We start from the raw sequence: 13,527 nt of genomic DNA, 5'->3' as shown, positions 1-13,527 counted from the left end.
CACGGGTGCTCACGGGTTAATTCCTAACTATCTTTGAGAGTCGTATCCCTTCTCTTATTCTCTCTTATTCTTCTTTTTTCTTATTTCTTCTTCATCTTCGTTTTTCTTGAGTTCTTTTCCGAGCGATTCTGAGAGTTTGTGAGAGATCGATTGAGAGAAGTGTTTGATGAAACTATTATATGATGGAGGTGTTATTGTGGTGGTGAATCTTTAAGGAGGAGAGTCAGGGGATTGATATAGTTCTTCTCGAGATGATGAAATAGAGAAGTAAAATTAGGGTTTCTGTTAATTGTTTGGAATTCGATACGAGAAAGGATTAAGAAGATTTAAACGGAACTACAGGATGGGTTTGTTTTGTTGAAGATTTTGGATGTTGAATTATTGATTGGAGATTGTTCTGATGAAGAATCAAAACCAGGTAAATTTGGGGTTTCAGTTTTGATTGATTTCTTTATGAAATTGAATTTGTTTTGGTATAATATTTCATGGGTTTGTTATTGATTAAGGTAGAGATGATTGTATAGGATTTAATTTTGATTCTAAGAATTAGGGTTCTTGTTGTTCTTCCCCAATTAGGAATTAGAGTTCCTGAATCGAGTTGTTTCAAATGTGGTACCTTCATTTTACTTTTTAATTTAGCCTAATATTAGGTAAAAATGGAAAGAAAAAAAAAATTAAAGTATCACTTTTAATGAAACAGAGGTAATCTTTCGTGTCTAAACTAAAATCTATAGACTCTTCTAAGTAATTTTATAGTATATCAAGTGAAGTATTTGAGCATTATAATATAGGCAACATATAAAAAGTACATAAGCTCTTTCAATTTATCTTTAAATTATAGATGTTTCTTCGGAAAACTATAAATATATTAAAAAATAAAAATTTGATATGGTTGTTTATACTCGTTGCATAGGTGATTGAAAGAGATTTCCAGATATATAAATTCACAGAAATCCGACGTATCATTTGGAAGATACAAAGTTTTAAAATATTTATCTTTATTTTTATTTCGGTAAATAAATGATTTCATATATTATTATTTTTAAGTCCCTATTATGTTAAGCATTTCAGTCCTTATTTATATTTCTTAAATAAACAGTCCCTATTTTGTTTAACATTTTAGTCCCTAATCCGTTTGGTTAATCAAAATCCGTTTGGTGAACCAAAAAAAGAGTAAAGATTTCAATTAAGCTCGCTTGCTTTAAAGAGTGGGGAGGTAAACACTTTCTTGAACTGACGTAGAAAGTTCATGTTCGGTCGAATCTCAAAGTCCCATGCTCTCTGTTGGTCAACAACCAACAAAAGGTCTTTGGTTCTTCGCAACACTTACAGATGCCTTTCTAAGGAAATCCTTGAATGTGAATCAAGAATGTTACTGTGATGCCCAACTTAATCGCCTACTTAAATAATACTCCCTCCGTCCCACTCCTAAGTGACCTATTTGAAATTTGCACAATTTTTAAGGCAAGCAAGGAAAATAGTATTTTTAATCATTTTTTACAATTATACCCTTATGAATAATAACTAGTGAAATTTAAAAATGGTTTATCTCTCAAAATACTCCACGGATGTTCGCAAATTTCATACAATTGAAAAGCATTTTAAAACACCTACGTAACGAATATAAACATGCCTATCAAATTATACATATTTCATATATTATTTATAATTAACTAAAAGGATAATTCCGGAATATCTCATTGTTTAGTGATATAGGTCACTTATCATTGGGACAAAATCTAAAATCAAATAGGTCACTTAGGAGTGGGACGGAGGGAGTAGGATTACAACCTAATTGAAGCATCAAAACTAGATTATCGATTTTAAGAATCATAATTACGTAAGCTAATCCCAAAACAAACTAATACACTATGATATTATACAAAAAAATTTCTCTCGAGTGATATGAATATTGTTGGGAAATAATATGTTGTTTCGGTTTCTCGGAATCCTGTTCATGTGACAAACAAAATACTAATAAGAAGAGAGTTAGAAAGACTTATCAGATTGGTTGATCGAGGAGAGGTAATCCTCTTTCCTTAAAGAAAATTCATCCCCGCATACGGTGTTCACGGTTCTACGGATGTCGCCTTCCAAGATACAACGATCACGCCTTGTAGTAAGTAGCACTACAATACTACTAGGCCGATGAATGTTGACAATTACTGTGCTCTTACATGAATCTGACTTTTGACATCAAAAATTATTTTTGTTCTCTTCTAACTTGTGTAAAAACAAAACTAGGATATGGGTTTATATGGTCAATGGTGACTCTACAAGGTATCTTTTCATCCATAGGTGACTCACCATGTCTAATGGTGACTCTCTATAACACTTGTGCACTAAGTGTCTTATGGTGAAAAGGCATGACCTTTAAACACACCTCTTGAAGTTTAAACTTTCAAGACCAATTTTTCACTCACATAATAATTTTTCACTAAAAATTCCAACAATCCTCCACATGAGTGAAAATACTGACTCAACAAAATCTTACAAACTTTTAAGAGAACAAGCAGAAAATATAATGCATCGGTAAATGGTAGCTTTTGGCTTTGAACCAAACTTAGTGAAAATATATCGGATTTACTAGCCAATCAGTGGACGCGATGTCGTTGAACTGTCAGCCGTTGATGTAAATCGATACAATAAATCTCAGACATTATATCTCTTTATAATCGTCAAATTCTCAGTTGTGTTCATTTCGGCCCTGAACCTTCTTGAAATTCTATGAGTGCTCTAGATTAACTTAGCCTTTATAGTTATCATAGAAGCGGCCCCACTTATCACTCATATAGGTATATCCTATTTGAAAGTATCCTGCTATACTTTTCTTAGTTAGACTAAGCTATAAGAATCATTAAGAGAAAATCTCAACCTCTTACATGACATGCAACACTGACTCTTATCATAGGAATGAGAAAGAGAAAATCTCTTTCAGTGTTATTTGGCGAGTTCGTCACAACCTAGTTTACCCTTTTGAACCTAGACCATGGGATATCTAATCGCTTAGGTTGGGTTACCGCTGCAACTTACTCTTTAGTAAGGATATAAGCCCATTCCCCTCGATAATGCAATTATAAGCTCTCTCAAGAATCTGTATCATTTGCCAACTTGATACAATTCACATTTATTTCTTTTAGATGTGTGCACATTTGAGAGCAATTGCTTTATGGTATTACGTTAACCTCGTATTTATAGGAACGTTACCATAACACTGTTTTAGGCACCCCACATTTTGATAAATTTGTCATCATTCTTGCTATATGACAACCACCCCCACAATTCTGTGGTGTACTAGCCTTTAGAGTATTATTATCTGATCATTATTCACCTTGGCTACCCTCTGTCCATGATTAGAGTTTATGGGTTCCAAAGTTTGAAACTTTCAAATAAAGTTTCATTATTCCTTGTCACCTTAAATTCTGACGCTTACAAAACCAAGATTCAAATTTTAATAAGAAAAGAATCTCCAACATCTTTTACAATACAAAATAAAGCTTAGCTAAGCTAGGCTAGATAAAGTACGACCGAGATTTGTCTAGAGAGAGCATAAATAAATGATTATGGTTTGCTGAATCCAACATTTATATTGTTAGTATTCCATTAAATTTGAATAATAAATATTCTATTGATAAGTATTCCAATATAAATGTTTCGTCGATTAATCTAATAAATACATTTCCATTAATAAATAATTAATTATTTGATATTAGCTATATATTAGATATTAACGGTGATTGTGATGGTCGGAGTAGGTGGTAGAGGCGGTGGCGATAATGGTGGTGGGTGTTGATTAGAGATGGCAAACGGGCGGGACGGGGCTGGCTTGTGAACAACCCGCGGGTTACGGGTTAATACAATCCTAAGCTTGCGGGTTGAAATTCTTCACGGGTGGTCATTTATCCGACCCGCGCCCGTCCCGGGTAAAGCTTGCGGGTTCACGGGTGCTCACGGGTTAATTCCTAACTATCTTTGAGAGTCGTATCCCTTCTCTTATTCTCTCTTATTCTTCTTTTTTCTTATTTCTTCTTCATCTTCGTTTTTCTTGAGTTCTTTTCCGAGCGATTCTGAGAGTTTGTGAGAGATCGATTGAGAGAAGTGTTTGATGAAACTATTATATGATGGAGGTGTTATTGTGGTGGTGAATCTTTAAGGAGGAGAGTCAGGGGATTGATATAGTTCTGCTCGAGATGATGAAATAGAGAAGTAAAATTAGGGTTTCTGTTAATTGTTTGGAATTCGATACGAGAAAGGATTAAGAAGATTTAAACGGAACTACAGGATGGGTTTGTTTTGTTGAAGATTTTGGATGTTGAATTATCGATTGGAGATTGTTCTGATGAAGAATCAAAACCAGGTAAATTTGGGGTTTCAGTTTTGATTGATTTCTTTATGAAATTGAATTTGTTTTGGTATAATATTTCATGGGTTTGTTATTGATTAAGGTAGAGATGATTGTATAGGATTTAATTTTGATTCTAAGAATTAGGGTTCTTGTTGTTCTTCCCCAATTAGGAATTAGAGTTCCTGAATCGAGTTGTTTCAATTAGGGTTCTAAGTTGATATAATTTTAGTTTCTGAATCGAGTTGTTTCAATTATCGAGTTTTGTTGGTACTAATGGAACTAAGGATTGAGTTTGGGATGGAGTGGAGCTGCATGTATTTGTATTTAGATTTATGTTGATGTTCAGTGATGGGTTCATGTGTATGTGAAATTGAAAGATGGGTCTGAGCTGAGGTAATTTTATCTGTTACGATTGTTTCTGGGATATGAAATTCAGAGAAGAAGAAGCCATAGGAATTGTGGGTTTGAATCAAGAGTTCAGGGAAGAATCAAGATGGGTTCATAGTCATTGTCAAGGAATTGAAGGAGTTGTCGATGCTGTGAAGATGAAATGGGTTTAATCGGTTGCATAAGGAGATTCGATTGGTGGTGCTATTGATACTGCAGCTCAGTTCAAGAACGAGATTTCAGAGAATCAAATTAGTGGTGTTGATATGAGGAACTCAGTGGGAAGAAGAACAATGGATGGGGGAGGTAGTGATTGATTTCTGCTGTCGAAGAAGAGGCTGGACTGGAGCCTGGATCTGTTCTGTTGCTCTTTCACAGTACGGGAATGAAATTACGGGTTTACGGGCCAGCCGCGGGTTTCACAGTACGGGCCGGGTTAACCCGTTTCTTCACAAGCCACTAATTATACAACCCGCGCCCGTCTTGTTTAGTTACCATCCGGGACGGGTGCGGGTTTTCACGGGACGGGACGGGCCAACCCGCGGGTTTTGGCTTGGTTTGCCAGCTCTAGTGTTGATGAGTCGGTGACTGGTGAAGGGGTGACGTTAATGGTGGTGGTGGAAGAAGTAATAGTAATGGAGCAAAAATAGTATCCTAAGGTAGATAAATTATTTATTTACTCTTGATTATTAGTTCTTTTTCTTCTTCTTTTTCAATTATGTTTTTAGATAAACCAATTGTTGAGATTAACAGACCAAATACAAGGTTACACGCAATTAATTGTAGTGGATTGACTTTCTCATATTTTTCTCTATTTATTTTCCCTTTCTCAAGCATATGATTATGATTGAGAAAGAGTTAATGAGAATGAGTAAATAGTGAATATGAAGAGACAAGAAACGAAATAGATCAAGAATTACAGAGAATTCAACTTTAGGAAAATGAATAAATGCAAAACCTATATAAATTTGGGACGACTTATGTCACCAAAGAGAAAAAAGTAAACCCCAAAGTTGACAGATTTAGTAAGATTAATCTGAATGATTTTGAAGTAATCCTGAATGCTTTTAGTTTTGTTATAAATTTGGTGAATGACTTTGGATGATTTTATTTTATTTTATTTTGAAGTAGGAATACTACATAGCTTTTTGAAGTCGTTTTCTACTGCCTATAGAATTCTCTCTAACAATTAACAATGTTTGTCTCCTAGGTTGTAAGACTACTGGATAAAATACTGAAACATTTGAAGATAAGGACATGTTTGTTAACTAACTCCTCAATATATCTTTCTATTGTTAGCACACATTGGATTGATTTTCCACAAACAACTACAATATATAAGAATCGAGGGATACATTTAAATAAATATCCTTTCCTATTTCGTTGCGGCCGAGATTTGTCTAGGAAGAAGATAAATCAATGATTGTGGTTATTTATATCGTTATTGTATTATTAATTTCTCATAATAAATATTTATTAATCTCTCATTATAAATTTTATAATTATCTTAATAAATATACTTTCATTAAATTTATTTATCAATAAACATTAGGGATAGTTGGGGTGGTGTTCGTGAGTTGTCGTGCATGGATCCAGTGATGATAATGATGGTGGTGGAAAAGGTAGTGCTAATGGGTGCTTCTGGTGGTGGTAGTGTAGGTGTCCAATGTGGTAATGGGCCAATACTTATTCTATGTCGTTAAGATACAAGTAACATTATGATGGATGTTGTGCTTGATTTTTTTAATGTAAAAATAAGCTGGTTATAATATGAAAGAAACAATTATGTATGTTGACCGCAATTTGTCCCAAAAAACAAACCGAGAAAAATCCAACGATGGTAGGGTAATGGATCTACCATTAAGATAGTAAAGGTATTTAGCTGGTCCCACTATATGTCTTACTCGATGATTTCTTCGAGACAAGTATTTCGTCAACCTAACAATTCTCTGAAAAAACATAACAATTAAAAAACATGTAGAATAATTGTCATTTTACATTGAGCCAAAAAAATGACAAGTAACATAATTTTTTCTTTCTTATTATGGAGGCTGTGCAATTACGACACGGATGAAGTTCTAGTTCACATACAAAGAACATATTCTGCTTGCACCGTTTACCAGATTGAACTTAAATGGAATAACTCAAAAAATGTGGCTACACAAATGGTAGCCAGTTAATGCTAGTAATAGATTAACTCTTAATTACCCATCAAGTAATTAATCATCAGGATTATTTGATGCCTATGTGATTGATGTCTAACCAGATGTGAGTAACCGACCACAAACTGCAGTCTATATTCAAAATCAGATTTACATCCTTGCAGTTCTAACGTAAATTGTTGGATTGAACATGGAAGAGACTAGTATTAGCATAAAGCAGAGAACCATTCACTTATCCCTACATTTCATGACCATTCACAAATTTCATGAAACCTTGCTGAATGCATTTATCCAGGGATGGAGGGAAGTGGGTGCAAGTGGGGTCACTTGCACCCACCAAGTTTTGAATTATAATGGAAAAAATCTTAAGCTTTTTCATAATTTTAGTATCCTGTTATAGGGACGACGGGTCTTAATAGAGGGGCGGCAGTGTGATAATAATGTTCCTCTAGTTGGTTAGGGGATGTCCTATAGGGGGTGTAAATTGACTAGATTACTCTTTTTACCTTAAATGGACTAATTTACCCTTTATTTTTTTGTTGAAAAGACCGAATTGTCCTCCCCTATTTTTAAACCTAGTGGAATCAGAAAAAATCAAAACAATTTTTTTTCATCTTCATCTTTATCTTCTCCTCCTTCATTAAAACTGAAATTTCCATCATCCTCGATTAACCGGCGATTTGAAAAATTGATAATCATTGATCGAAAACTATATTAGAGATGCCGAAGAAGAAGGTTGACGAAGATTGTAGCCGTTCTAATCAACCACATCCCCCAATAGGTCAAGAACATAAATTTGAAACTCCTCAACCGTCAAAATCAAGCACAATGACTTATATGAGGTATGTTTCAAAAAACCCAGTTAGGGTTTAGTTTATTGTGTTGGATTTAAGTTAGTTTTGTATCAAAAATTAGGGTTTTGTAAGAAAATTGAAACTTTAATTTGCAGTTGCATGTGAGTTACAGTTGGTAATAACCCAAATACGAATTGTAACTTTAGATTTGGTTGAACTTACAGTTTGTTTTAACTCAAATACCAACCGTAAGTTCTAAGTCTTGAGAATATATGTTCAGTTACGAATTTTATTTGCAACCATAAATAAACTTATGGTTGGTGTCGATACTTGAATTACGAACCATAATTCTTTCTGGATGTTTCAAATAATATTTACGGTTTATATTTGCATTACATTTATCAACTGTAATTGAGTTACGGTTTGTAACTCAATTAAACTTACCATTCGTTAATCATCTTGTATGTTAAGAACTTTTCAAATAGTTATGTACGGTTCAAAAGTTAAGTTGGCTTACCAACCGTAGGTTATTTACGGTTCATTAGTTACCAAGAGTAATTCGTTAAGGTTGCTTTTTGCTGTCATATTACCAATCGTAAATAAGCATGCTTACCAAATATTTTTGTTTGTTGTTTTCTATATTGTTTGTTCTACCCTTAGTAAATCAATCAATTGTAATGCTTGTGTAGGAATCCTGATAGGGTTAAAAATAAGAGAGAAAATAACTTAACCCCGGTTGATCATACGCCAACCTCTCGCGATGACAAGCATTTAGGGGTAGATAATAGAGGTATCCACAAGAATGAGAAGATGAAGAATAAATTTGAAATTAGGTTGAGAGAACCAACTGTAGCTCAATCTAGAGTTGATTTAAATGGAGTGGAACCTAATGATCAAGAAGAGGTCAGAGTCGAAACTAACCGTGAAGGCAACGAAAATGAAATTGTAGAGGAAGAATCTAATGATGATGAAGATGAAGAAGAATCTAAAGAATCCGATGATGATGAAGAGGAGGAAGAGGAACCAAATTATGAAGAGGAGGAAGTGGAAGAAAATGATGAAGAGAATGAAGAGGAAGAAAATGATGAAGAGGGAGAAAATGCCAAGGGAAAAGATGTTGTTGTAGCTGCACCTCCACTGAAAGAAAAGAAGCCAAGAAAGGATCCTGCACCGAAAGGAACATTCCTAAGGGAAAGGAGTTGTCGTTTCCACCGAAGAAGAATAGAAGACCTAGGGGCGAGGCCCCATATAAGTTTTCAATCTTATTTGGTTATACCGGTTCCTGGGCCGCAAAAGTCTGTGTCTAATTGAATTTATAACTTATTTTGGTTCATTTTGTTTGTTTATTTCATTTCACCAAAATATGTTTCTATTTTTGTACAATTGTTTTTTTAGGACCATGCAAGGGCGATGAAATTTCTCATGCGTCAAAGGGCTAACCATTGGCCATTAAGTGAAGAATGTGCTTCGGTTCGCAATCTAGTGGGTTGTACAGTATTAGGGCCTGGAATTCTTCATTCCCAATCGGAGTATAATAGTGTTGTGGTCTCTGCCTTCAGAGAACGATATTGGCTTGAAACCGATACGTTTCATCTTCCATTTGGAGAGATGACAATAACACCGGATGATGTGAAGCAAATTCTTGACCTAGAAGTTGAAGAACAATCTGTGGCAGAAAGTTTCGACAACAACATGTCTTGGACTGACCTTTACAGCCTTGTTCAAGAAACACTTGGGTGGGAGAAAGACGAAACCGAGATGGAGTTTCGGTTGGATGTTGGTTATGACCCAAGTGAACCACATAAGCAACCTATCATCAGAAAGCTATTTTGAAGAATCTGAAGAAAAAGTTTGGAGGAACGCTCTTAAAGGAAAGGGAATGTGAGGTGATGGATGAAACAAGAGTTAGGCATACAACCACAACGTATTTGTTGTATTCTCTTGGGACCGTATTCTTTCCCGATAACTCAGGAAATAGGGTGAATGCCACCCTTGCATATTTACTTGACATCCTAAGAAAGGCCGCTGCTACCCTTGCATATTTACTTGACAGCCTAAGAAAGGCCTCGAGGGTTGGAGCTACTGAAATTGCCGGGAATGTTGCGCTTCTAATGGTAAGTTTGGTTACATTTTTACTATATGATAGTTTGATATATTTTTAGTCATGTGCCAATTTTTTAAATTAATTTGTTTTTAGGCATGGGTTTATGACCACTTTCCGAGCCTGAGACCTTATACTGAATGGGAAGAACATGATTATGGCCCTACGAGAAAGAAGTTCAAGTTCACTGGTAGACAACAAAGGAACAAAGAGGAGAAGCTCAATCGAGTGAGGCAGGAAATAGATGTTTTCACAGTTGAAGATGTTATCTTTGACCCTTATTTGAGGATTCAAAATGGATTTGATGCTCGTCGTTTCACAGAGACTGCAAGCTACAACAAACCATTGTATCATCCCACAGCCTACGTTATGACTAATACTCGTCGAACTCTACGCCAAATTGGTCATATTCAAGAAAGGGTTTTAAAGGAAAAATTCAAATTATCCAAGGAAGGATCCGAGACAAAAGGCCCCACCATTGTACTCAACTACATCCCAACTCCGACGGTTGATGCTTGGAACAACCACCATCAACAAAGATACCAACTCGCAGCGGGAGAGGCAAGGGCTTGTAACAATACGAAAGAATATTTTGATGATTACATGGTTTGGTATTATCATTTTGGTCATCCACATGTGATCAATAATGATCCGGAAGCCCAGCCATATATTCAAAAGGCTCTAGCACAAAGGAAGGAGGTCGAGGAGACCAAAGAGAAAAAAGGTCTATTTGGTCTGACTTGGAAGAAGCTATATTTCATTTCAATACGTAATTTTGTTATCCTCATGACTTTGGATTTTAAAATTAATGTATATTATGAAATAATCTTAACACTCTTTTTAATATGTGAACAGAAAGAGCGAGGACAAGTTTTGGCAAATAGCATGACTTCATGCATCCGTAGTAATAGTGTGATTAAAGTTCCTCAAAAAAAGATATTACAAGACCAAATAAGGAACACGCATAATCCAAACATGGCAGAATTGTATGATGGGTTGGTCACGGAAGAAAGAGGCTTAAAGAGGAGTAGAAACTCTCTTGGAGATGCGAGTAGTAGCCATAGTCAACCTTCACCTAGAAGCGAAGAGACAAAGTTTGAAGAGGAGGTGCACGGTGTGGGTACTATCCAAAGAGGTGGTCGTGGTCGCGGTAGTCGCGGTGGTCGTCGTGATGGGCCTAAAACTCGTGGTGGTGGTAGCACCAACAAAAGGGGTCGTGGTGGTCGCCGTAGTTAGTTATGGTTGTGTGTTGGTTATGGATATGTGTTAGTTGTGTGTGGTTAGGTATGCATTTCAACTTATGGATATTATGACAAACTAATAGTTGTGTGTTAATTATGGATTTTAGCTTATGGATATTATTTATGAATTTGAACTTATTTGTGTTGTTATGAATTTTAACTTATGGATATGTGTGTTAGTTATGGATTTTAACTTATGGATATTATCTATGAATTTGAAGTTATGGATATGTGTGTTTGTTTGTGATAGTATTTGATTTAAAAAGATACAGAGCCAATTACGGTTCATAACAAAATATCGGGATGAACCGTAACTTAAAACACACTGGAATCCAGAGTTTTTTGGTCACCATTTACGGTTCATAATTAATCTGCGGGATGAACCGTAACTAGAATTATGGTTTGTAACTCTTTTATACTTACAAACCGTAAATAACCCTGTAAGTCAGAATTTTCAGATGTGAGTCATTACGGTTGGTTTAGATTTTTATAAACAACCGTAACTCTGGAATTAATTTTTTTTTAGAGTTACAGTTCATAACCTTAGCCATTAAGCAACCGTAGCTCTGGAATTAAATTTTCACCAGAGTTACGGTTCATAAATTCGAAATATGTACGAACCGTAACTCTGCTTTTCTAACAAAAAAAAAGTTTTCACTGACATGTCCTTGTTTTATTTGAAAATATATCCGTTAAAACCTTCAACAACTTCATTTTCAAAAAATAGATCTGTTACATACTACAATTTTTTTTTGTTATATATATATGCTTGTCCTCCTTACTAGAAGTTACACCTCCACATGAATCATCTCCTACCTTAAACTAGATTATGGCGCAAAACCCTGATTTTACTTTGGAAGAAGATTTATGTATTTGCCGCAACTATGTTCTATGCTATCCAAAAAGAGGAGAAGAACGACGTCGAGGTGGTTTTGTGAGTACAAGTTATTTGAGAACTCTTTTTGAAAACTTTTGTCCCGAAACAGGTAACCCTTATAACCGCGATGGAATTATGTTGTATGTTCGATATGGAACTATTCGGGATAACGTTCAAGAATTTATGGCATTAGTTCGTATTATGGGTCAAATACGATTAAAGGGTGAAACTGACGCTGAAGTTTTAGAGAGCTCTATTCAAGAATGGAGACGATGAAAAAGGTCAAATTTTCAATACTTACCTCATTTCAACATCCTTAAAGACTTCTATCGCACTCGTAGACCTGGATATTAGTATCCTTTTAAATCGCATGAATGAATGAGTTGTAATGTCATTTATATTTTTAATGGTTGTAATGTTGGTTTAGTAATGAAGATGGTTTAATGGTTATAAATGACTTATATCTGCTTGGTTTTAGTTGTCGGTGTTAGGTACGGTTGGTAACTATATTATCGTAACCAACCTTAAATGACAATGGTAGTTAAAATATGATAGTGAAGGTAGTTACGGTTGGTAACTAGATTATCGTAACCAACTGTATATGGCAATGACAGTTAAAATATGTTTGTGAAGGTAGTTACGGTTCGTAATGGAATTCTTGTTACCAACCATAAATAACCTGAAACCTTGAATTCTACTCAAATTAGTTAAACATACTTGAATTTTTTGTTAAGAACAATATAAATTGAACAAAATACTTCATTCATAACGTGAATCAAATAGATATGATATTGTCACTTTTCATATCGTTACATTTAATCAAAATACCAAAATACAAAATATAAAATGTATTTCACCACCCTTCAAAACATTTACGCATATGAATCATCAGTCATAACTATGAATTGGGATGGAAAGGATTGTATTATGGCCTTCCATAATTCGATCCTTGCCTCAAATCGATTGCACCAAGACTTGGGGAGTTCAACGTCACAATCAAATTCCATCCTCAAATGAGATAATGGGATTCCTTCTTGCAATCGAAGGCCGATGTAATGATTTCCTTGCACGTGCCCTATGACAACTATTTTTGTTGTTGACAAATTTTCGTCAAACGGTATTTTTGTTGGTGCAAATGTATAGCTCATGTCTCTGAAGATTAAATGAATGATGCAATTGAATGCGTTGGCGAGTAGTTGTCCACATATAGGCATGCACATCCAATATTCGCTTGTCAAACATATATTGCCGATTAACCGTCTTTCCCATTCTGCGAAGCTCTCATTTAACACCTCATCAGTTTCGTCTCTTTCAACTCTCATCATCGTCTTATAGAAGTCGGGTGACCACGTAGTTATATTAAGCATTTTTGCCTTACGTAAGTAACTTGGTCACAAACCCACTCTTTCGCGTCTTCAAAGGGTCCAAGTTGATCCACGAAGAGGTGGTAACCACAATTCTCATCACCATGAACATCATCCGTGTCCTTGATATAATCATGAATATAGTCGAGGAAAAAAAGAAGGTAACTTTCATAGAGAATGTAATAGTTCCGTATATATCGACCATTCTCATCTAGGTGGTTTAGGCTCTCCTTTTATACGAAGCGTCACCTTCTCC

Source organism: Papaver somniferum, chromosome 8 (genome assembly GCF_003573695.1).
Source record: "Papaver somniferum cultivar HN1 chromosome 8, ASM357369v1, whole genome shotgun sequence".
NCBI lineage: Eukaryota > Viridiplantae > Streptophyta > Magnoliopsida > Ranunculales > Papaveraceae > Papaver > Papaver somniferum.
Note: the sequence above shows the minus strand (reverse complement) of the source record.